The following is a 22,470-nucleotide window of genomic DNA, read 5'->3' on the forward strand; positions in this document are numbered from 1 at the left end:
TACCTGGAGTGCTCCAATAATCAGGTGTCCGGCGCTGTGTGACAGTCACAACACATGCATGGAGAGAGCCTGATGGTTGGGGTCTCCATGCATGTGTCGTGACCGAACAGCTGATTATCGGCAGCGCTCCAGGTATCCGGGTTCCCAATGCAGCTTCTTCGGTAAGCACTGTAGCTATTCGCTAATCCCTACTCATAACCATCACTGAAAAAACAAAAGAATCAGTCCTATGTTCCTGAAAAATCTGAGGAGTATCATGCATGTGGCATGCCATTTTCATGCCAGTACAATCTGATCACATAGCATCTGAATCACATGCGAATGAAATCTGTATGCCATGAGATCTGTGTGAGGTGTAGCTTTTACTGTACGTGTAATTTAGTAATAAATTCTGAAAAAAAATTGGATTGCACTCTGATTATTGTTAACCTACAAGTTCCTGCTCATAGCCGAATTTTTTATTTTTTTTTCCTTCCCCTCTCAGGTCGCATTGAGGGGAAATAAACGCTCTGACCATGCGAGTACTGTCTGTTTTTTTTTTTTTTTTTTTTTTTTTTTTTACACCCCCGTGTCCTTGAAAAACCTGACGTTTCATCTGCGGCATACAGTGTCAAGTCAGAATAGATTTCTCTCTCCTTTCTGGAGAGTGATATTTTACAGCTTCAAAGTTTGGGTCCCTATTGATTTCTATGGGGTTCAAGTTGAAGTTCAGTTCTGGCACCCGAATCGAACTTTGGACTAAAGTTCTGTTGAACTCAAACTTCCACGGGTCTGCTCATCCCTACTCATCATAATGGACTAATGGTAGACCATACACTAGGGTTTATACACCTGCTACATTATTTGGGGGTCCGTCTGCAGTATAATTTGTAAGTCGGGTATGATATTGGCACGTGTACACCACAGGGTATGGTCAATAAATTCATGTCTTGCCTTCATCTATAGTCCAGATCCCAGAGAGTGACCGAGATCAATCTGTCAGATGAAGGAGGTGCCATTTTTAATTCTGGCATTGCCGTCCAGAAAGCCAATTTTCACAATCTGCTCTGATTTGTCCTGGAGGTGGCTCGCTGTCATAAGGATTGTCCAAGAAGTGTTATGAAGGAGCTCCAATAAGTTTCCTTCGAGTGCCGCAGGTTTCCAACTGTATTTGCTGACTGCGCCTGCATGGAAACAGGTGGGAATTGGATCTATCCCTCAGCCACGGTGAATCCTGCTTGTAAAGAGAGCGGTTCCCATAATGCTTTATATGCTGCTGATAATGCAGTATCCAGGCATCATCTTCATTGTGACCCCATAGGGGGAGGTGGGATCTGTACTTCTTGTCACCCTCTTGCTCTTCTCGGCAGGGTATCAGTAGTGTTGGGTACAGGTATACTTGCTATGACCCAGCTCTGCAGCACTTTTATCCTGCCCATCAGGGAGGCTCTTTGCTGACAGTCGGTGACTACGAGCTGGAGAGATGTTACCATGGAGACTTATTAATCTTTTTGATCTAACGTCCGTACAGACTGACTATTCAGTAGGTGATGAATGCACCAAGATGGAGAAAGCAACATTGAAAATGCCTACAGTAATGCTGACGGCGGAGATGGATCTGTCTCCTTGGTGATGCCTTTGCAATAGATGAAAAAGCACAGATTACGTTCTCTGAGGTAAACTCCAAAGACAGGATGTGCATAGTCTATCCCCCCCGACCGCCCCATACACATACACACTTTGCTCAGCAGAGCTTGCATGTGTTGTTAATGGGGAGAGCGGAGTAAGTTACTGGCACCTCCGACAGCCATTCATCACCCTTGAGAACAAACAAATGTGGACATGCACCGTGTTATTACGGCCTGGACATGCGGGAACCCCTGTCCAAGCACAGACCGGGGGTCTCCCAAACGTGACAGCCACACAGGCATATATGAGGGTGTCAAGTTCAGCTCAGGAGACTCCTGGACAGTCCGTCCTCTGCGGTCCGGGCTCGGGCTGAGTTTCACAGACTTCTGCATGAGCCCTTATAAAACTTCTCGTCTTAAGTCCGTGGAATCGGTGAGGTTACAACTAGGAAAGCTGAGGGTCCGCTGGTTGTCGTGATGCATTTCATCTAATAATTTACAATCTGGTCTTCTCGTGACCCTCGACTTGTTGCACTTTTGGATACAAATTGCATGAGATGCTGAATAATTTATCCAGTCTAATGAATGTTTGCCTATAACCTGCCTCATGGGAAACAGTGGTGCATCCGGGTGAGACATCAGATTCCTCAGGTGGAAGAGATATGGTGAGATCTGATGCATGGTGAGATCTGATGCATGGTGAGATCTGATGCATGGTGAGATCTGATGCATGGTGAGATCTGATGCATGGTGAGGGATGCAATTTGTCAGGACAGATCTCTGCTGTTTTCCTCTGAGATGATGGCATCGGAGGTGTGTGGCACCCGCTCGTTGTCCATCCTCTGACGCTGCCTGTTGGTAATTAGGGCTGGAGGTGTTAATTGCAGGATAAACATTCGGCCTGACCATTATTTCTCTGTGTATGGTTGTGCTGTTCTGATTGTCGGTATCCCTCAGTTCAATCTATGTCTTGTGTTTATTTCCAATTACAATGAAAGCATTTTTGCTTTTGAGAAACCCTTTGTTGCAGTTTTTAAAGCACAAATATCTCTGCAATGCCTTTATACAGATCTTGGAGAGCCCTCATATGTTATACTCACTAGTTTTTAACTTGTTTCTGTACATTTATATACGGTATTCCTCTCAGTGTTTTTCACATGTACTGAGTCTTGGATAGGGAAATTAAGAATTAATGCAGATTGATCAAAGAATGTAATATTAGCTGACCAGAATGGAGGAAGTATGTGTGTTCTGTCTTCACAAGTGACCACATCCTGCACTTTTACTTTGAAGTGGACATGTCTCCAGCTTACATATAAACTGCTTCTTCTTTATTTTTTTCATTGAAGTTCTCGGTAATGTTACTCTGCTTTCTAGTGGCACTTTCTGCCCTTTTCAACCATTGGATTTTAGCATTAAAGGGAATCTGTCCTCTGTTTTTTGCTTGTGTAATCTGAGGGCATCTTGATGTAAGAACTGAGTGGCTGATTCCAGTATAGTATGTGTCATTTATTCGGCTGTGTGCCGCTGTTTAATTAAATTTAGTGTTTTATCAGCAGGAGATTATCACTACCTACTATCAGCTTTCTACCTATGCACAGGGTACACAGAAAGCTGATAAACACTGGTGAGGGCGGGGTTATAGAGGGCTCAGCATTCAGAGAACTGCTAGATGTGCAGAGAAAACATTGATTGTATCAAAATGACAGCAAGCAGGCAGGTAAGTGACACATCGTTAGAATCAGACTCAGCCACTATATAATGCTGCTCTCAGATTATAGTAAAAACCTGCTGGCAGAATTTTCCCTTTAATGTGTAGTGTGTTGGTTTGTCACTTTCCTCACACGTGACTATTATGGTGCATTTACACCTTCCACTCCAGTCTGTTAAATGATTGCCAATTGGTTACATGGGAGATTGTCAGCAGCTGTGTACTGGCCTTTTTAGACCGGCCAACCAAAATTCTATATTCACAGAACAACTGTTAATATTATCGTTCTGTTTGCATAGAGTACCATGTTAATAGCAGAACTTGCCCTGTACACTGGATAATATGCTGCATATATAAAAATTGCTTTTAATGATGAACAAGCATTTTGCTCATAGACAGGCCTGAAGCCACATCCCACTCCCCCATACATATGCTGAGAGGTATATTCTTGTGTTTTGAATAGAGTGTGGAAATACGTGTTTGCTGAACATCTCTTGTACATGCTCGTCTGACATGTGAACAAAAGATCAGACATGTTGAAATCCATCATGTCCTTTCTCCTGACGTTTGCCCCATGAGATGAATCTGTGCTGCACTTTATGTACATGCTCAGTATTGACTAGTGCTGTGGAGTCATAGTTTAGATGAATCTGTGCTGCACTTTATGTACAGGCTCAGTAGTGACTAGTGCTGTGGAGTCATAGTTTAGATGAATCTGTGCTGCACTTTATGTACATGCTCAGTAGTGACCAGTGCTGTGGAGTCATAGTTTAGATGAATCTGTGCTGCACTTTATGTACATGCTCAGTAGTGACTAGTGCTGTGGAGTCATAGTTTAGATGAATCTGTGCTGCACTTTATGTACAGGCTCAGTAGTGACTAGTGCTGTGGAGTCATAGTTTAGATGAATCTGTGCTGCACTTTATGTACAGGCTCAGTAGTGACTAGTGCTGTGGAGTCATAGTTGAGATGAATCTGTGCTGCACTTTATGTACATGCTCAGTAGTGACTAGTGCTGTGGAGTCATAGTTGAGATGAATCTGTGCTGCACTTTATGTACAGGCTCAGTAGTGACTAGTGCTGTGGAGTCATAGTTTAGATGAATCTGTGCTGCACTTTATGTACATGCTCAGTAGTGACTAGTGCTGTGGAGTCATAGTTTAGATGAATCTGTGCTGCACTTTATGTACAGGCTCAGTAGTGACTAGTGCTGTGGAGTCATAGTTTAGATGAATCTGTGCTGCACTTTATGTACATGCTCAGTAGTGACCAGTGCTGTGGGTCATGGAGTCAGGGAAATTGAGGAGTTGGAGGTTTGGTTTACCAGCTGCACAACCCTGCATGCATCTTGTGTGTACGGGTGCCCTGACCTATAGAGAGCGCTTGCAGTAGTATTAGGGTGATGAATGAAAGATTACTGTCTGATAACAAATGACTTGGACGTTAATCTCTGCCCACGCTGCCCGGCACTTTTATCTGATGTCGCTTAATCCTCATCAGACCTGGGTTCCTAAGGTTCAGCTATTAATAGCAGGTTCCCACGCATTGACCAGAAGGGACCCCGTGCTGTGCGATGGCACGCCTAATGAGCTTAGTGTAGTTGCTGTACTGTATCATCTTGATGTCTATTTATACTATGGAGTTGGATCTGCACTGTGTGGAGTAAAATCTTATCCATAATGTGCTAGTGCTAGGATTTCCATCAGAAAATTATCTGCATATCCAACTGCAACGCAGCACAGGGTGGCAGCTGTGGGCAAGGCACTGGTCTTCAGCACCTCTGGCGGGTTACATGACAGTGTGGGTCCTGGCTACATGTGTGGATTTATGCTATGAGGGCCTTATGCCCGTGGATGCAGCATGTAGCCGGTGGTGTGGGTTTGCCAGGACCGGATGTTTCACAGCTCAATGAGGAAGACCACCCTTCAGAAATAAAGACTTTACTGAATGGTAACTTGGTAAGGGTTATATACTAGGGATAGTGGGTGCAAAGTCTTATGGACATTTCATTTTACAGTATAAAGCATTTTCCACTTTCAATATCCTTCCTCTGTAGTTTACTCCAGGGCTGGTGAGGTGCACTGTTTCCCCTATTTCACCACAACCCAGCTTTAACGCTACACACTATACGTAATCCTATCACAATACATTACTATTCGCACTACACAATTTATACAAAAGACACTAGACATTCTTCAAACTACAATACAAGACACAATGCGATTGGTGTCTTCCTGGGTAGGAATGCGATAGTCCACCACCCTTACACAACCCACATGGGTATACACGAAGAAGATTGTGCAACATTATTTCAAGGTCACAGTCTTGCAACTTTGTGTGACCCAGAGCAAAGGGTGATGACTTGGCTGCTAAGAAATATTCAGTGGAGTTTTATGAATGACTTTGTCAGCTTTTTGCTCGAAAAAGTCTGCAAGGATCTGAATATAAGAAATAGTGACTTTTAATTTCAAAGTGTTCAGGCTTGGCAGTGTCTGTCGTGGCATGAGCTATTTACAATAACTTTGTTCATGTAGGCTTTTACCCTTCAATAAAGTGAACCTGACAGCTGTAGATGCTGCCTGATCCATGGGCATCCTGTATCAGGCACTGCTTACATGATTTCTGCTACGTATGTACTCTGCTGCGTTTCAGAAAAGACATACGGCAGTTTAACCCCTTCATGACCTTGGGATTTTTCATTTTTCCGTGTTCGTTTTTCACTCCCCTCCTTCCCAGAGCCATAACTTTTTTATTTTTCCGTCAATTTGGCCATGTGAGGGCTTATTTTTTGTGGGACGAGTTGTACTTTGAACGACATCATTGGTTTTACCATGTCGTGTACTAGAAAACGGGAAAAAAATTCCAAGTGCGGTGAAATTGCAAAAAAAGTGCAATCCCACGCTTGTTTTTTGCTTGGCTTTTTTGCTAGGTTCACTAAATGCTAAAATTGACCTGCCATTATGATTCTCCAGGTCACTACGAGTTCATAGACACCTAACATGACTAGGTTATTTTTTACCTAAGTGGTGAAAAAAAATTCCAAACTTTGCTAAAAAAAAAATAAAATTGCACCATATTCCGATACTCGTAGCGTCTCCATTTTTCATGATCTGGGGTCAGTTGAGGGCTTATTTTTTGCGTGCCGAGCTGGCGTTTTTAATGATTCCAGTTCGGTGCAGATACGTTCTTTTGATTGCCCGTTATTGCATTTTAATGCAATGTCACGGCGACCAAAAAAACGTAATTTTGGCATTTCGATTTTTTTTTCTCGTTACGCCCTTTAGTGATCAGGTTAATGCTTTTTTTTTTTTTATTGATCGGGCGATTCTGAACGTGGCGATACCAAATATGTGTAGGTTTGATTTTTTTTTTTTAATTGATTTATTTTGATTGGGGCGAAAGGGGGGTGATTTAAACTTTTATTTATTTATTTTTTTTCACATTTTTTTTTTTAACTTTTGCCATGCTTCAATAGCCTCCATGGGAGGCTAGAAGCTGGCACAACACGATCGGCTCTGCTACATAGCAGTGATCTGATGTTCGCTGCTATGTAGTAGAAAATCAGGTGTGCTGTGAGCGCCGACCACAGGGTGGCGCTCACAGCAGGCCGGCATTAGTAACCATAGAGGTCTCAAGGACCTCTGGTTACAATGGAGAAGCATCGCCGACCTCCGATCATGTGACGGGGGTCGGCGATGCGCTCATATCCGGCCGCCCGGCCGGATGCGGTAGTTAAATGCCGCTGTCTGCGTTTGACAGCGGCATTTAACTAGTTAATAGTGGCGGGTGAATCGCGATTTCACCCGCCGCTATTGCGGGCACATGTCAGCTGTTCAAAACAGCTGACATGTCCCGGCTTTGATGCGGGCTCACCGCGGAGCCCTGCATCAAAGCAGGGGAGCTGACCTCGGACGTACTATCCCATCCGAGGTCAGTAAGGGGTTAATAACCGCCAGGGACCAAGCTGCGCTGGAGATTAGTTTGACATTAGAAAACACCAGTGACCGCTTCTCCAACTAGTTACTCGTGTGGCTCGGTTTCCAGCAGCTGTCAAAGTATGTATTTCTCTGAGATGCTGCTGCTGGTGTCTGATGCATGTTGCCTGTGGATCATGGAGCACGTATCAGCTGTCAGATTCCCTTTAAATAACTAAAGACCCGGATTCAGTCCAAAACAGATCACCAGCTTTCTGAAGTTTTTAGTCCTGATCTTATGAATACCGCAGTGTGGACTTTTCCGGTTTATCTTAAATTATGCACATTTTGCTTATAACGGTATGTGTCCACGGGCCAGATTAGCTGCGGATTGAACGCTGCATACACCCGCAGTGTCCAGATGTTACAGCATAGTGCAGGGGATTTTATGAAATCCCGTCTCCACTATGCGTGCGAACACGCATCCGGCGGCCCTACGTTTATGGACATGTGGCGCGTCTTTTTAGGACGCAGCATGTCTGTTTACCTTGCGGCGACGCTCCATCGCCGCAAGGTAAATAACAAGGTCCTATGTATGGGGTGCGGAGATTCTGCATGTGTGCAATGAACACATCCGGATTCGCCGCACGTATAGAAGGGGGCCGCACTTTGGGCGGAGTGGGTTTTCTGCTCCGTCCAAAGCGCCGTCAATCCGGACAGTGGACACGCACCCTAAGGGTTCTCCACTTCTGCATCGCTCCTCTTCCTCCTGGCTTGCTGGGGGACATTGCCTCCAGCTCGATTGACGGTTTGTACCAGCGTCCTCATCGCACCACTGGCTGCCCGAAATGTAAACTCTCAATCACTGTGAGCAGAAGAGGAGCAGGGGCCGGGACGCTGCAGGGAACAACCCGCTGGTTTACATGCTCTATGAAAGATTGTAAGCACTGCACGTCTTGCCTAGGAGACTGGCCACTGCTGATGGGCTGCAGAGGTGGCCAGTAACCTAGGCAAGAAGTAAAAAATAACATAAAAAAACCCATCTGTAGTAACCTAGGCAAGAAGTAAAAAATAACATAAAAAAACCCATCTGTTCTTGAGTACCAAGAGGAATTTTAATAAGAGGTTTATTGCAAAGTTGCTTTTTTTTTTACAAGCACTTTGCAAATTTATAGATAGATAGATAGATAGATACCACAGGTTAAAAAAAACACCAAAGAAAAAAGAAATCCCTTTTAATGTAATGGAGGTATTGCAAAGTGTTGTGGAAACACCTTACCCTTTTACTTTCTTATGCAATCTGCTGTTCTTAGTAAATTCCAAGTAAACTACGGTACATTGGCTCCTGGGTGCTGAACCTTCAATCATCTATGCAAGAAAAGCGCCCTGAACCTGTAAACGCTGCTATAAGATGGCACAGAAACATTACAAGGGTTTACTCTCTGCTTAATCTATAATAAAGTGGACGGTAGTAGTCCATTCTGTACACAGACCCATGAGGTTATGTCTGCTTTGTTCGGGGATGTCGGAGGTATGAACAGGTAATTTGTCACTTGTACAGACTTGTTGTTTGCTATCGGCAGTATTTGAGAAATGTTGAAGGGTCGGTTCTTCTCCTCCTATACAGATAACTTCAGGCGGTATTCTGCAGTGAATCCACCCATCTGAGTCTGTCCTAAAGCTTCAGTTCTGTTCTTTTTTTTTATTTTTTAAAACTTGTTTTTTTAATGGAGCTTTAGACTATAATTATCGAAAGAAAAACAACCTGGCAACCTAGGGCTGAAATGTTTAGAGAATTTCATAAAACGTTTGTACAAGTTAGATAATGTAAAACTATCGTAAATCTAGACAGAGAAGTAACCAAAAATCTAAGAAGTGGAAAAGAAAAGGTAAAAACAATGGAGGGTGAGAAGTAAGATGGTGGGGGGTACTAGTCCGTGGCTCTCTGCGTGGTCTGTATTATTTTAAGATGCCTTACGTAGGTTATATGGTTGGGTCTTCAAGTTCATGTGATCTGCCAAAAATCCTTAGGGTCATTTCGACACATTTGGCCGATAGAAGTGTTTCTACAGAATAGTTAAGCATGATTAATAAATAGATCTCAATGTCAGGTATTGAGCGCTTCCAACAAAGAAGATATTGGTTGAGTTGTAGTCGGTGTATATGGAGATATCTGTACAGAGCAGATACGGCCTCTTGTGATGGCTGACGAACCCACGACCCTTGTGGAGTGTTTGGTCCCATTTGGAAAGTGAGAGGGAACTGAGGCATCTACCCACATAACTTGTTACCGGCGAGTTAGCAAAACATTGGAAATGTTTTTCACGGAGTGGCTGAAGTGAGTGATCTGCTCTTGAGGTTTGGTCAACAAAAGTACCAATTGAGCAAAATCCTTTTTTGTGCCAACTGTCACAGACTGTATGTATGTAAGTTTCCCACATCAGTTTTGCATAAAGGTAAGAGGGTCTAATTTTATAAGTGTCCTTGTTTTGTTCCAGGCCCGCCATTGTGTAATCAGTAAGGGGTTTTTTCAGTAACTGTTGACGGAAGGTCTCCATAAGGAGAGTGTAAAAGATTGGGGAGGGATAGTCTGGGGAAAAAGGGTCTGGTCTAAGTGAAGATCAGTGTAGTATGACGTACTAGTTAGTGCCGTTCATTTTAAGAAACCGTTCAGAAATGTTTGCTCCATCCGTGCGCCCTACACATTTTTGTCTATCATACCCTGCACCTTGCATAAATCCTCCTGTGTCTTCATGTAATCCCAGACAGGCTTGATAATGTTGAGATCCGGGGTCTGTGTGCCCGTAGCATGACTCCCGGGACTCCTTGTTCTTCTTTACACTGAAGATTGTTCGTAATGGCTTTGGCTGCATGTTTGGTTGTCTGTCTTGCTGCAGAATGAATATTGAATGATGGATAAGTATCTACCTGTATTTCTCAGCATTGTGGACACCTTTATTCCTGACCAAATCCCCATCTCCATCTGCTAAAAATACAACAGAAGGATTTGTACCTGTGGCAGGTCTTCTCAGATGATAACAACCTCCATGCTGAATTGTGTGCAAATGTACCTAGAAGAATTGATGGTTTGATGCGGTTTTGAAAACAAAGTGCAAAAACACAAATATTGATTTGATTTAGATTTCTCTTTAGTACACTCAATTTGCATTTTGTTAATTGGTAAAAGAAAATAAAACTATTAATGTGTCTATTTTTGCTGCATTTTCACTTTACCGAAGAGTTTTGCACAGTACTAATAATAAATTGATGTTTCCATTAACCTGTTGTTAACCTGTTTATCCTCCTCTTTGCTCCTCTTCATCTTGATTCCCAGATTTCGCCCTGTAACAACTCAGTATTACATAGGGAGCTAGAGGCAATCTCTGCCTTTTGTGGTAACAGTGTGACTATCCTCCCCCCTATATGCTCCTAAATTGGTTAATATATTGCCAGTAGGTAGTTAAGGAGGCCAAACTGTGATCTCCTTCATTATAACCGTGTGACAGGTGCTGTGCAGTTATCATCATTTACTGTGATAGGAGTTTGTCTTCCTGATGTGGGGAACTTCAGTGGTACAGTCCATGCAGTTTCATCATACATCAACTTCTGTCCGCTGAAATGGTGATTCCTTTCAGTGAGCATAAAGGCTTGTAATTCCTTGGGGGTCAGAATGAAATCACATGAGCTAATGGACAAGAAGTACCGTAGATCATGAGATTTCAGATGAGAAAGAACATCTAAATAAGGAAATTGTCTATAATGGAAGACTATTGACAAGGTGCGTTTAAGGGTTTGTGTCACATCTTTCAGTTGGATTCCGCCAGAAGCCGTTGTGAATAAGCACTCCATAAACGTTTATAGAGACTGAGCATGTACGCTGCAATGTCAGAACAACTTGCTGTGCATATGGTCTGTATTTTTCAGTTTCTTTTATTCGCTTCAGGCTTTGAACGCTGTAGTGGCTAAAAGTAACTGGTCCATTCATCGCACCATACGCTGTCATGATTTGGCAGTGTGCAGTCACATTTAGTGACTGTCGACTTTTGTCCCACGCCTGGACAACCTCTTTAATAAATAATTTTAAGAGATTTCTATAAGGGTATGTTTCCACGTTCAGTTTTGCTTCAGGCTTTGGTCAGGATTTTATGCAGGTAAAATCCTGACCAAAACTGCACCAGAGGTCATTGGCAGGTCACCTGCGGTGTACCTGCGTGTTTTGCTCATGGTAGCAACATGCTGCGTTTTGAAAAAACGCACCACGCATGCGTTTTCGCGGCAAAAACGCATGCGTTTTTTAACGCATAGTGGAGTCTGGATTTCATGAAATCCCATCCACTATGCTGTAACATCTGGACGCTGCGTTTTTGACGCAGCAGAAAAACGCAGCGTAAAAAACGCAGCGTTTCCTGAACGTGGAAACATACCCTAACACTCCATCTGACCATGGGCACGTATACAGATCAGTCTTATAAAATGATAATTAAGTCCACTGCATATGCTGTTTGACAAGTGTGACCAACCTGTCAGTCAGTTTTCCAAGCGATGCTACAGATCGCTTGGAAAACGCTAATTGGAATACTAATATTCAATAAAGAATGTGCATTGTCCGCAGCATATCCCCCATTTATACAAAGGGATGTGCTCATGACAACAATACACCTTTTAGGGCGGCCCAGGAATCAATCAGCTGATGAATCTACTGTATGTGTATTAATTGATGCCATCTTCACATGCGCTGATTATTGGAAAACGAACATTCTCAGCCAATTACAGGCGCATATAAAATGACTTTATGGTATTTAGGGCTAATTTCCCCCCCTTCCCCAAAAAGGACTAAAAATTGAATTTCAACTTGCAGGATTCATTCTGAGAAAGTACCAGTGACAGATGATACCCATGTATGCCCATGTAAATGGTGACTCCTAAACTACTCATCTCCTTATACCATAAAGAGTGAGGCCATGGACGGGAGTCAAGCCTACAGATCTTGTGTATTTTCTGCTTTTGAGGGGCTAAATATCCTGACTTTTTTGGTGTGGAGCCACTCATTATAAGAATTTAATTATATTAATAATAATATTGTCTTAATTCTTTGTAGTCCGTTAATCGAATGGCACCAATTTGATTGTAGCATATAATATACACCAAGAACCACCCAAATGTTCGTGCTTTAAACCTTGACTCTGCAGCTGCTGTTTGATTGTTGAGCTTGGTTCTTTCTTTGCTGTTGATCTTGGCCACTTTGACTGGGTGCACACCCAGATAGCTTGTGCGGGAGCAGCAGCTCAACAAAGGCATTACTTTATTGTAGCCAGCAAATGATCTGGTCAGAAGTCATATCTTCTGGAGTCACTGTGTAGCTAGAAGATATAGGGAAGCTCCATAATTGTCGACATTGTGGTATTTTCTTTAGATTGAAGCCCTGATTCATCTTGTATTAAGTCATTTTTCGCTGTTGCCTTACTGTTTGTATTGAAGTGTATTGATGAGCTTACCCCATTTTAAAAAAAAAGTAGCAAATGATGAGTTGGTTGAAAACTTCTGAGTAATTAAAACCACCTCCAAAAGCCAAAAATTAGAATTAAAAAACCTAGAGTAGAAAAGTGCAAAATGAGTGAGGGTTGGGCCTTTGTGTTGAGAATTGCAATGTTCAAAGTCATATATAGTTATCGTATTAAAGGGGATTGGCCACTAGTTTATTGATGGCCTATCTTCAGGAGTGCGACCCCCAGACACCCATTGATCAGCTTTTACCATCATGGGCGGAAGTTCTTGGATGCTGCCGGAACATCGCAGCTCTGTCATTTCTATGGAGGCCGTAGTACCTGGCTGTGGCTGCTATAGAAATGATGGAGCGGCTATGTTCCGGCAGCAGCATCCAATAACTTCTGTCCAGTAACGGATCGGTTATTGGTGGCCCACCCTAAGGATACGTACGCCTCTTAATTAGTGATGAACGAATATACTTGTTACTCGAGATTTCTCGAGCATGCCCGGGGGTCCTCCGAGTATTTTTTAGTGCTTGGAGATTGTTTTTCTTGCCGCAGCTGAATGTTTTACATCTGCTAGCCAGCATAAGTACATGTGGGGATTCCCTAGCAACCAGGCAACCCCCACATGTACTGATGCTGGCTAACAGATGTAAATCATCCAGCTGCGGCAAGAAAAACTAAATCTCCGAGCACTAAAAACCGGTGGTGTGCACCTCACCACAAATCCTACTCCAATCCCCTCTGGAGTAAGATCTGTGGCGTAACGAATGCCGCTGCTCACCATGAATTTGACGAGCGGTGGTCGCCACACCCCCATCCTTGCCCCATCTCCACCCACTTTGTCGTAGACGGGTGAAAATTCCACGAAAACGCCAATTGGCAACATTTTCAAGCCTTTTTACACCAGAATACGGGCATAAAAGCTTTGACGAGCCGGGCCCATTGACTTTAGTGACATTGACATTGTGATCTGTCTGAGATTTGGCTTTTTATTTTTTATGCCGCCAATTTTTCTCCTCTTCATGATGCTCAGTGCTCTCGTACCAACTACACTGATGAGCCAAGTAATTGGCTGCAGCGGTCACGTGGTCTAGTCATGATGTCACCGCTGCAGCCTAATATCATAGAAGGGCGCTGCTGGATCTATTGTGGGTGACTTCAGCGCATTTTATTTTTTTTTTAATTTTATTTTTTTTTACAGCAAGTAGTGCGAGGAGTTCATCTTTTACTAGCAGAAAACTTCTTTATGGATGTGAATAATTTTGTCCAGCTTCTAAACCTTATTGTCCTAGTACATCTAAAACTAAACTTTTTATTCAATGATCTTAATGAAAAATGTCTTAGTTTTGCTTCTGTCGTTCCCTCTCAGATTGTTTCCATGGTAACAATCAGCCAGCAAATTCTACGTAGCCTAATCTTGCGATCTCCCCATACTTTTTCATCTCTGCACTATGTTGTGCTAATGTACATTTGCAAGTTTATCCAGAAGCAGAGGGCAGGTATAAGGGAGCATGGCTGAAGGGTCAGACTTCGTAGAGCAGGTTTGCGGTCTGTTACCATGGAAACATATAGGGTAGCATCTGTAAAACAAACAATAGGTAATATAGTTAATTTACATGCATTAAAGAGAAGCTGTCACCAGGTTTTTTTATAACCCCATCTGAGAGCAGTTGTAGGGGCAGAGACCCTAATTCCAACGATCTGACAATTACAGGCTGCTTTCTATAGTTTTGGTATTTTTTTTTTTTTTTTTTTATCTGTTACAGATCTAGCAGTTCTCTGAATGCTCAGCTCTGTATAACCCCGCCCACAACACTGGCAGCCTTTGGTGTACACTGCGCATAGGCAGAAAGCAGCCAATCAATTGTGGGGACAGGGTAATAGAAAATTGATGAATATGGAGGACTACATGGCATCAGGTTGAATAGTCCTCTATAATCTCCTGATAAAACTGATTTTTACAAACCACTTACAGCAAGCAGCCCAGTATGTGACGCATCGCTGAAACCGAGGTCTCTACGTCTCCATCATGCTGCTGTCAGTTTAGGTGGCAAAAGCTAATAAAAAAAAAATTACAACGGTGGAGATAGCTTCCATTTATTGTGTAGGACCAGGTTCTCTGGCTTACTTCAACGTACGCCATGCGGTCATCGCTTCTTTACTTTCTTTTATTTGGAGATTTATTTTGATCAAAAGTGTAGTTTATTACATATATGTATGTGAAATGCGAGTGGTGCTAGCCCCCCCCCACATTGGATGGTTGAGAATCGTCTGATTTCTAGGACCTCATCATTCAAGGTGAGCAAACACGAACTTTAAAACATTTGGGTTCATACCCGACAGTCCGTGCCCGGTGGGTGCTACACTGCAAACACTGACTTCTAATGGAGGCCCATTGAAATGTTTGGCGAGAGAGAGAATTTTCCAGCTCAAAAGTTCAGGTCCCCATTCTTTTCAATGGGTTTCTGGTACCAGAGCCAAACTTTGGGTTGGGCACTCCTCTCATCCCTACTCACAGGCGCTATAACTGGGGCCCTGAGTTCCCTCCTCTTCCTCACTGCACAACCACAGCTAAGGCTTCTTTCACACTAGCGTCGGGCTCGGCCCGTCAGTGCGTCGGGCCGAGGTTACTGACGCTAGCGTTGTATATGCCGCACAACGGGGGCAGCGGATGCATTTTTCCAGTGCATCCGCCACCCCATTGTGAGGTGCGGGGAGGTGGAGTTCTGGCCGCGCATACGCGGTCGGAAAAAGCGGACAGTCGGCAGCAAAAAAACATTACATGTAGCGTTTTTTTGTGCCGACGGTCCGCCATAGCACAACGCATCCGTCGCACGACGGATGCGACGTGTGGCAATCTGTCGCAAAGCGTCGCTAATACAAGTCAATGGAGAAAAAAACGCACCCTGCAAGCACTTTTGCAGGATGCGTTTTTTGTCCAAAACGACGCATTGCGACGGAGGACAAAAAACGCCAGTGTGAAAGTAGCCTTACCGGCTGACATGATGCTGCTCTCTCCGTCACACCTATAGACTATACTCGACCACTGCTCCATCCAAACTTCCTCGCTACAGTGGAGTCTAGACCAAAATACGAATCATTGGGGTCAGATTTCCTGTGGATGGGTGTTAAAGCCCTGCTGCACCACACATATTGAGAAACGGTGATGTACCGTAATTCAGACCTAATTATGGATGTATTTCTGAAGATGCGTGACCATATTTCTGGAATATTGTCTCATTGAAGAGCACCAGTATAGTGGGTCTATCTCCCGGAATAAGATATAGGGTGGACATCCAGTTTTTGCACATTTGTATTGTATTTTAGATCAATACGATCTGCCACTTGGTACATGACATAAGACTAAGTAATATAGTCTATAAGCAATTTCCTCTATGCGGTAAGATCTTTTATTTCATCAAGAAGACTTCTTCTTTGGGTTAATGTTTACTTTTGCCAAAATGTGGCCTGTCAAAATCCAGAAATAGCAGCTGACATTTCTTAGGCTCTTGGCCATGTAGTTCTGATAATATGAGATAATATTCCTTGGAAATGCAGCCTGTGCTTATATTGTGGTAGTCCCATCGATCATAAAGGGCCAGATAAATGGACTTTGTTGCTCATAGCTCCCAATTACGGGACTGCTTCCGTTTTTGTGAAAGTCCTATAAGAAATGAAATGTTTTGTGATTGGTATTCGGAATAGCTTGTCTTTATCGTTTAGACATTTTCATAAATCTTTACATTCAGGTCCTGTGGTTGCACGGTCTCTACAGTGTTATGTAATGTTGATTGGATGGATGTTGAGTGCGAGTTCGCATGTACAAATTTGCTATTGAGGTTGAAGGTAGATTGAACTTGTCAAGACCGTTTCGGCCTTGGACTTTTCATCATCTGGAAATTGGCTTGTCTTGACTTAAAAAAAGTATTCTGCTTTACGGAAGGTGGACCTCAAGCTCTTGTGTACCTAAAATAACAAGCCAAGCCAGCACCCGCTCCACATATCCAGGGTCGGCTCCCCACTGCACCTCAGGTCTTGGTGTTTTGGATGCAGTAAGGACCTCATGTCGATAACGTGAATCACCGCTTCGACCGATCACTGAGCACATACGTTTTTCTACCTCCACCAAACCGCTGAGCTCAGTGATTGTCAGTCTGTAGCGGTGAGGCACTCTTAAGTACGTGATGTCGGTCACCGCTGATGCCAAAACGGCAAGACGCGAGCAGTGGCAGATACCTAGTGCTGGCCCTTTGTTCTATGTTTAAGTGAGGTCTTCTTTCCCCAAAATAAAAGACTCTTTAAAACCTATGACTTTCGATGGTCCATTTAGTCACACTTCTGCTGGGAAACTATGCTAGATAAGTTACTTCACTCAGTCGTTTCAGGACCCGTAATGGATCCCTGTTTTATTGTTTGATATTAATAAAATTCCTTTGCAATTAGTCTGCAAAAAAGTTTACGTCTTAGTGCTGGCCACAGACCTGATGTAGCTTTTACTTAGGCTGAATGTTCAGTGCATATAGTACCGATCCCCACAAGTAAAGGTGCACGCTCTGCTCCAAAACAAGAAGGGAAGAAGGTTCTGTATGCACTGATCAACCGACGGCATTGATGACCACCGATCGATAAACATTTACCCACCGGCAGTCTGTTAATGGCTTGTTTACACAGGCAGACTGTGATAAATAATGGGCACTGACCAGTAGGCGGCATCATTGGGGACAAATACCTATCGCACTGCACAAAAGATCATTTCAGTTGATGACCAAGCTTTTTGCTTGTGCAAGTGATGATTGAAGGGCTCGTCCATGATGGTCTTTCCTTATAAATGGAGTTTAAGCCATTGTCAAATTCTAAACAGTGGTAAACAGGCCTTGAGAACAATGGATTGGGTATGTTGCTCTTCTAGTAGAGTTTGTGCTAATTGATCTGCAGGACCCGGTTTAGCAGTCACGCCAATAAGCTGTGGCCACTGGACCTGAGCACAGTAATTTGCATCCTACTCGCCGGTATTTGTGGCTTTTCTTTTATTACCCAGCCTGGTACAAGGCCGCATGTGCATCTTGCCGCAACAAAGACTTCACACAAGGCCAGCTACTCAAAAGAGGAGCCGCGAATGCTGTCTGGTAAAAGGCAACTCACAAGGCTCCTGTCCAATGACCACAGATTACTCACGTGGCTCCTGAACTACATCCTGCAAAGCAATCTGCACCATCTTTAGCTTTAAAACTTGTTTTTCTTGGCAACTGCCAATGGGAGAAAGTCTGATTTTGCCATAAATATTTGGGTCAGATGAAATCATCAGGTTCAACAAACATTTCTCTAATATGTATGGCCACTTCCACACAATTTTATGTTTTTCTTCTCCTAATTGTCTAGCTTGGCTATTAATTTAACAATTGAGAAGTGCCACAATTGTGATTTATTACTTTTCTCCAAGGACTATTGTATTGCTAGGGAATTAGATACCTGGAAAATGATCAAGCCTTTGCTTGGGATCTGTTTTAAGTATGTTGCTGGCTCCATACGAAGCTAATTCTAAAAAGTGAAATTGGACTTTATTGTTTGGGTGGTTTTCCTTTTATACTTCAGAGATGATTCGATCTCTATATCGCTTTTGACTTACAATAATGCCACAAAGGAAGTGACCGCGAACAAAAGAGCAAAGTTGTGAAAGCCTCCCTAGGTGAAGGTCTCATAATTTCCTGTTTTGCTTATAAAAAATATGGTTGACGTCTGCAGCTAGTAAATCTTAACAAACCAGATTAGCAAAGTGCATGCGCATTCCCGCTAAACACTAGCGTTTTCCAAGCGGTTTGCAACATCACTTAGATAACTGACAGTTAGGTCACACTTGTCAAACATAGTGTTTGACAAGGGTGACCAACTTTTTACTATTGATGCTGCCTATGCAGCATCAATAGCAAAAAGATATAATGTTAAAAATAATTAAAAAAAATAAAAAATCATGATATTCACACCTTCCGGCAGCCCCGGCAGTCTTCCCGCTCCTCGCGATGCTCTGCTCCCAATAATGCATTGCAGCAAAAGCCCCACATGACGTAGCGGTCTTGCAGGTCATTTTCGCAATGCTTTACTGGGAATGGAAGCATCGCAAGGAGCGGGAAGACTGCCGGGGCCACTGGAAGGTGAGAATTTCATGATTTTTTCTCTTCGCCACGACAGCACCCACTGAGAGAGGGGATCCGCCCCTAGGAACAGGAAACCCTACGGAGAGATAAAAGGGGCGGTCCCCCTCGCTCCCACAGTTTGGTTTCCTGTTCCTATGGGAATCCACGGAGAAGAGGATGCCTAGCCTGGATGCCACTTGCGCAGTTTACCTGAGAGGACGGCAAGGGCTCCAGAGCTGGATGCAGCGTCGGGGGTTCCTTTTTCAGCTTCCCCCCTCTGCTGGCAGGCGCCGTGAGGCCAGAACTGGGGGAGTTAATGGCTCATGGAGATCCACCCGGGGAACGTCTGCGGGACCAAGCGCGACATATGAGGACCGCTTGGGAAGCGCTCTGGCAGCGTGGAGGTCCATTGTTTCCCCGGGAGGATTGCGGTATCCTCCGGGGTGAGGGAGGAGACAGACGGCACCTGCGCTGATTCCGGTGGCAGCGCAGGCGCATAATGCAGGGCCGCGACCCGGAAGTGGTTAGCACTTCCGGGTTCAACCAGAAGAAGATGGCGGCCCCCATATGAAAAGGACGCCGGCGCACTGCCCCGGCGTCCACAATGGATTCATCGCAGATCCCTGCGATGCCTTCTGTAGAAGACACCGCCGCATCTACCCCACGTACACGTGGCAGCAGCAGTCGCTCTAAGCAGAGCGGATCCTCAAGGAAAAAGTCGGACCAGGCTGGTCCTCCGCCCCGGTCTCCCCCTCGTCAATCGGTACTGCTAAAGCTTCACTGGGGTAAGTGTGCATCTACCCGCATAGGCTGACTATTGTTCCCTTTTCCTTCTACACACCCTAGGGAAAGAAAACTGAAAAAACGAAACACAAACAGTGTGCGTTATGTCTCCAGCCCCTCCCGGATAGTTACAAAAAGAGGCTTTGTAAGTTATGTATTGATTCCACCTTGCGGGAGGAAGCCTCAGTTAAATCAGAGGACATCAGACTTTTAATTAGACAAGAGTTACAAGCCTTACATAGTTTAGATAAAGAACCGCGTGCCAAGGGTAAAAGAGGATACTAATCCCCTATATCTGATCCATCCTCTGACGTGGAGAAAGCAGACTCTGATATTTCCCACGAATATGTATCCTCTGATGAAGACCAGGATACATGCTTTCCCACCGACAGTATTGACAACCTTGTCAGGTCCGTGTGTAATACGATGGGCATCGAGGATTCTAAAGTCCCCAGAACACAGCAGGATATTATGTCTGCCGGCTTATCGGAAAAGAAAAGGCCTTCTTTTCCGGTGATAGCAGCAATAAAAACTTTAGTTAAAAAAGAGTGGGAAAGCCAGGGCCAAAGAGGATTACCTCCGTCCTCAAAAAGACGGTATCCCTTCAATGATGAAGAGTTTTCGACATGGACAAAAGCACCAAAAGTGGACGCTGCGGTAGCATCCACATCCAAAAAATCCTTGCTACCTGTGGAGGATTCAGGCTCATTACAAGACCCGTTAGACCGTAAAGCCGACTCACTATTAAAAAGAGCCTGGGAGTCGTGTACGGGAGCCTTCAGGCCATCTATCTCCGCTACTTGCACCGCCAGGTCTATGTTGGTCTGGCTGAGTGACTTGGAGGAAGGACTTAAAAATGGTCTTTCTAGAGACAAACTGTTGTCCTCTATACCCTTAATTAGAGGGGCTACAGCTTTCCTGGCGGATTCATCTGCCGACTCTATACGCCTGGCGGCCAAATCGGCAGGTCTCACAAATGCGGCACGTAGAGCCCTATGGCTTAAGGGCTGGAAAGGCGATCCCCAGACGAAGTCCAAATTATGTGGCCTCCCATGTCAGGGTGAGTACCTGTTTGGTACCAAACTGGACGAAATCTTAACTAAGGCGGGAGAAAGAAGGGCTTCCCTAATAATAATAATTACCTTCCATTCTATAGGAAAGCATTCCGGAAGCCCATATTTAATAAAAGAAAAGATTTTAAAAACCAAGATCGCTGGACCCCTAGAGACACCAAACAGAGGGGTGCATTCTTTGGGAAGCGCCCTTTTAAAACTGAAGACAAGCCCCGTTAGGGCAGATCTACCTGTGGGAGGTAGATTATCCTCCTTCTCAAACCAATGGAGAAGAATAACATCGAACGTTTGGGCAAATAGTCTCGTCACCTCTGGCTTAAAGTTAAAATTTGCCCGAGTCCCTTCGGACTCATTTCTATTGACTTCTTTAAAGTCACAGTCTCAACAGGAGGCATTACAGCAAGAAGTAATGAATCTTCTATCCAAAGGAGTTTTGGTGGAGGTTCCATTTCTTCAGCAGGGGAAAGGGTTCTATTCCCCGCTATTTCTAATTACAAAACCTGATGCATCATTCAGAACCATCATAAATCTTAAAAAACTGAACACCTTCTTAGAAAATCAAACCTTTAAAATGGAATCTATTCGATCCACCGTAAAACTCCTGTTTCCCCATTGCTTTATGGCGGTTCTGGACTTGAAAGATGCGTATTACCATCTGCCAATCTTTAAAGAACATCAACAGTTTCTCGTGTAGCGGTTGTGTTGAATGGATGTATCCGGCACTTTCAGTATACGGCAATGCCCTTTGGACTATCAATTGCTCCAAGGGTGTTCACTAAACTAATGTCAGAGGTCATGTCATATCTAAGATTAAAAGACACCCTCATAATCCCATACCTAGACGACCTTCTAGTAGTGGGAAAATCCCCCTCACAATGTCATCAAAGATTATGTCATATGATTTCATCCTTGCAGGACTTAGGATGGTTAATAAATTGGGAAAAATCTAGGCTGATCCCGACTACTCGGCAGGTATTTTTGGGAATTATATTAGATTCTGTAAGTCAAAAATGTTTTCCAGGACGTCCCCCTGACAGCACGCTGGAGGACGTCCTCCTCCTCCTTGCTGGGACAGGAAACAACACGAGAGGTTAAAAGGTCCCACTCCGCCCCCTTTCCTTTAGTGTTTTTCCTGTCCCTGCATGGAGGGACACACGAGAGATCAAGCTTACCGGAGGGCTCAGGGGGATCGTGCGGCTGGTCCAAAATCCTTCCCCCTCGTCGGTAGCCCAGGGCACATACTCCCCGGGTGGGAGTCCCTGCGTCCAGAGACCAGTCGAGCGGACGCGCTCCTGGGTGAGCCGCTTCCTCCCAGGGGGAGGCTCTCGGCTCAGGCGCCAGGAAGGACAAGAGGCGCCGGCGCCAGGATGGGCGCAGAGGTCCGCATGCTCTTATACGAGCAGGCAGGGGCAGCAGAACCTCCCGGCTTCAGCGTGCGTTCCACTGCGTGGAACGCGGAAGTAAGTGATATAGCGCTTCCGGTGACGTCAGCGGCATCAGATCCGGTACATTCGGCGGCAGGGTATGCGTTCCACAGGGTGGAACGCTAAAGCGTATATAAAAAGGCGCCAGATTTAAAAATAGGCGCCGGCGTTCTACAGGTTGGAGTGAGCTCTACATTAACCAGGACGCAGGTGCATGCAAGTGAAACAGCCGGAGAGGAGGTCTGCAATGCCAGAGACAAGGGGTAAGTGCAGCAGTGCTGCAAAATCCCTATATACATATATCTAGCAGGAGACGTTCTATTTATATGATATAT

The 22,470-nt window shown here is 44.3% G+C and overlaps 1 protein-coding gene across 4 annotated transcripts in view; it reads left to right on the top strand.

The window, feature by feature from the left end:
- ATP11C (ATPase phospholipid transporting 11C (ATP11C blood group)) overlaps positions 1-22,470 on the top strand; it is a 177,897-nt gene that overhangs the window by 14,122 nt on the left and 141,305 nt on the right. The window contains exon 1 of one of the 4 annotated variants that reach the window (XM_077285258.1): positions 1,525-1,655. The exons of the other annotated variants lie outside the window; for them this stretch is intronic. The gene's annotated coding sequence lies outside the window, so the exon portion shown is untranslated. Of the gene's footprint in view, positions 1-1,524; positions 1,656-22,470 lie in introns of those variants that run through there. 4 annotated transcript variants of the gene reach the window in all.

The sequence above is a fragment of the Ranitomeya variabilis genome, chromosome 2 (genome assembly GCF_051348905.1).
Source record: "Ranitomeya variabilis isolate aRanVar5 chromosome 2, aRanVar5.hap1, whole genome shotgun sequence".
In the NCBI taxonomy this organism is placed as follows: Eukaryota; Metazoa; Chordata; class Amphibia; order Anura; family Dendrobatidae; genus Ranitomeya; species Ranitomeya variabilis.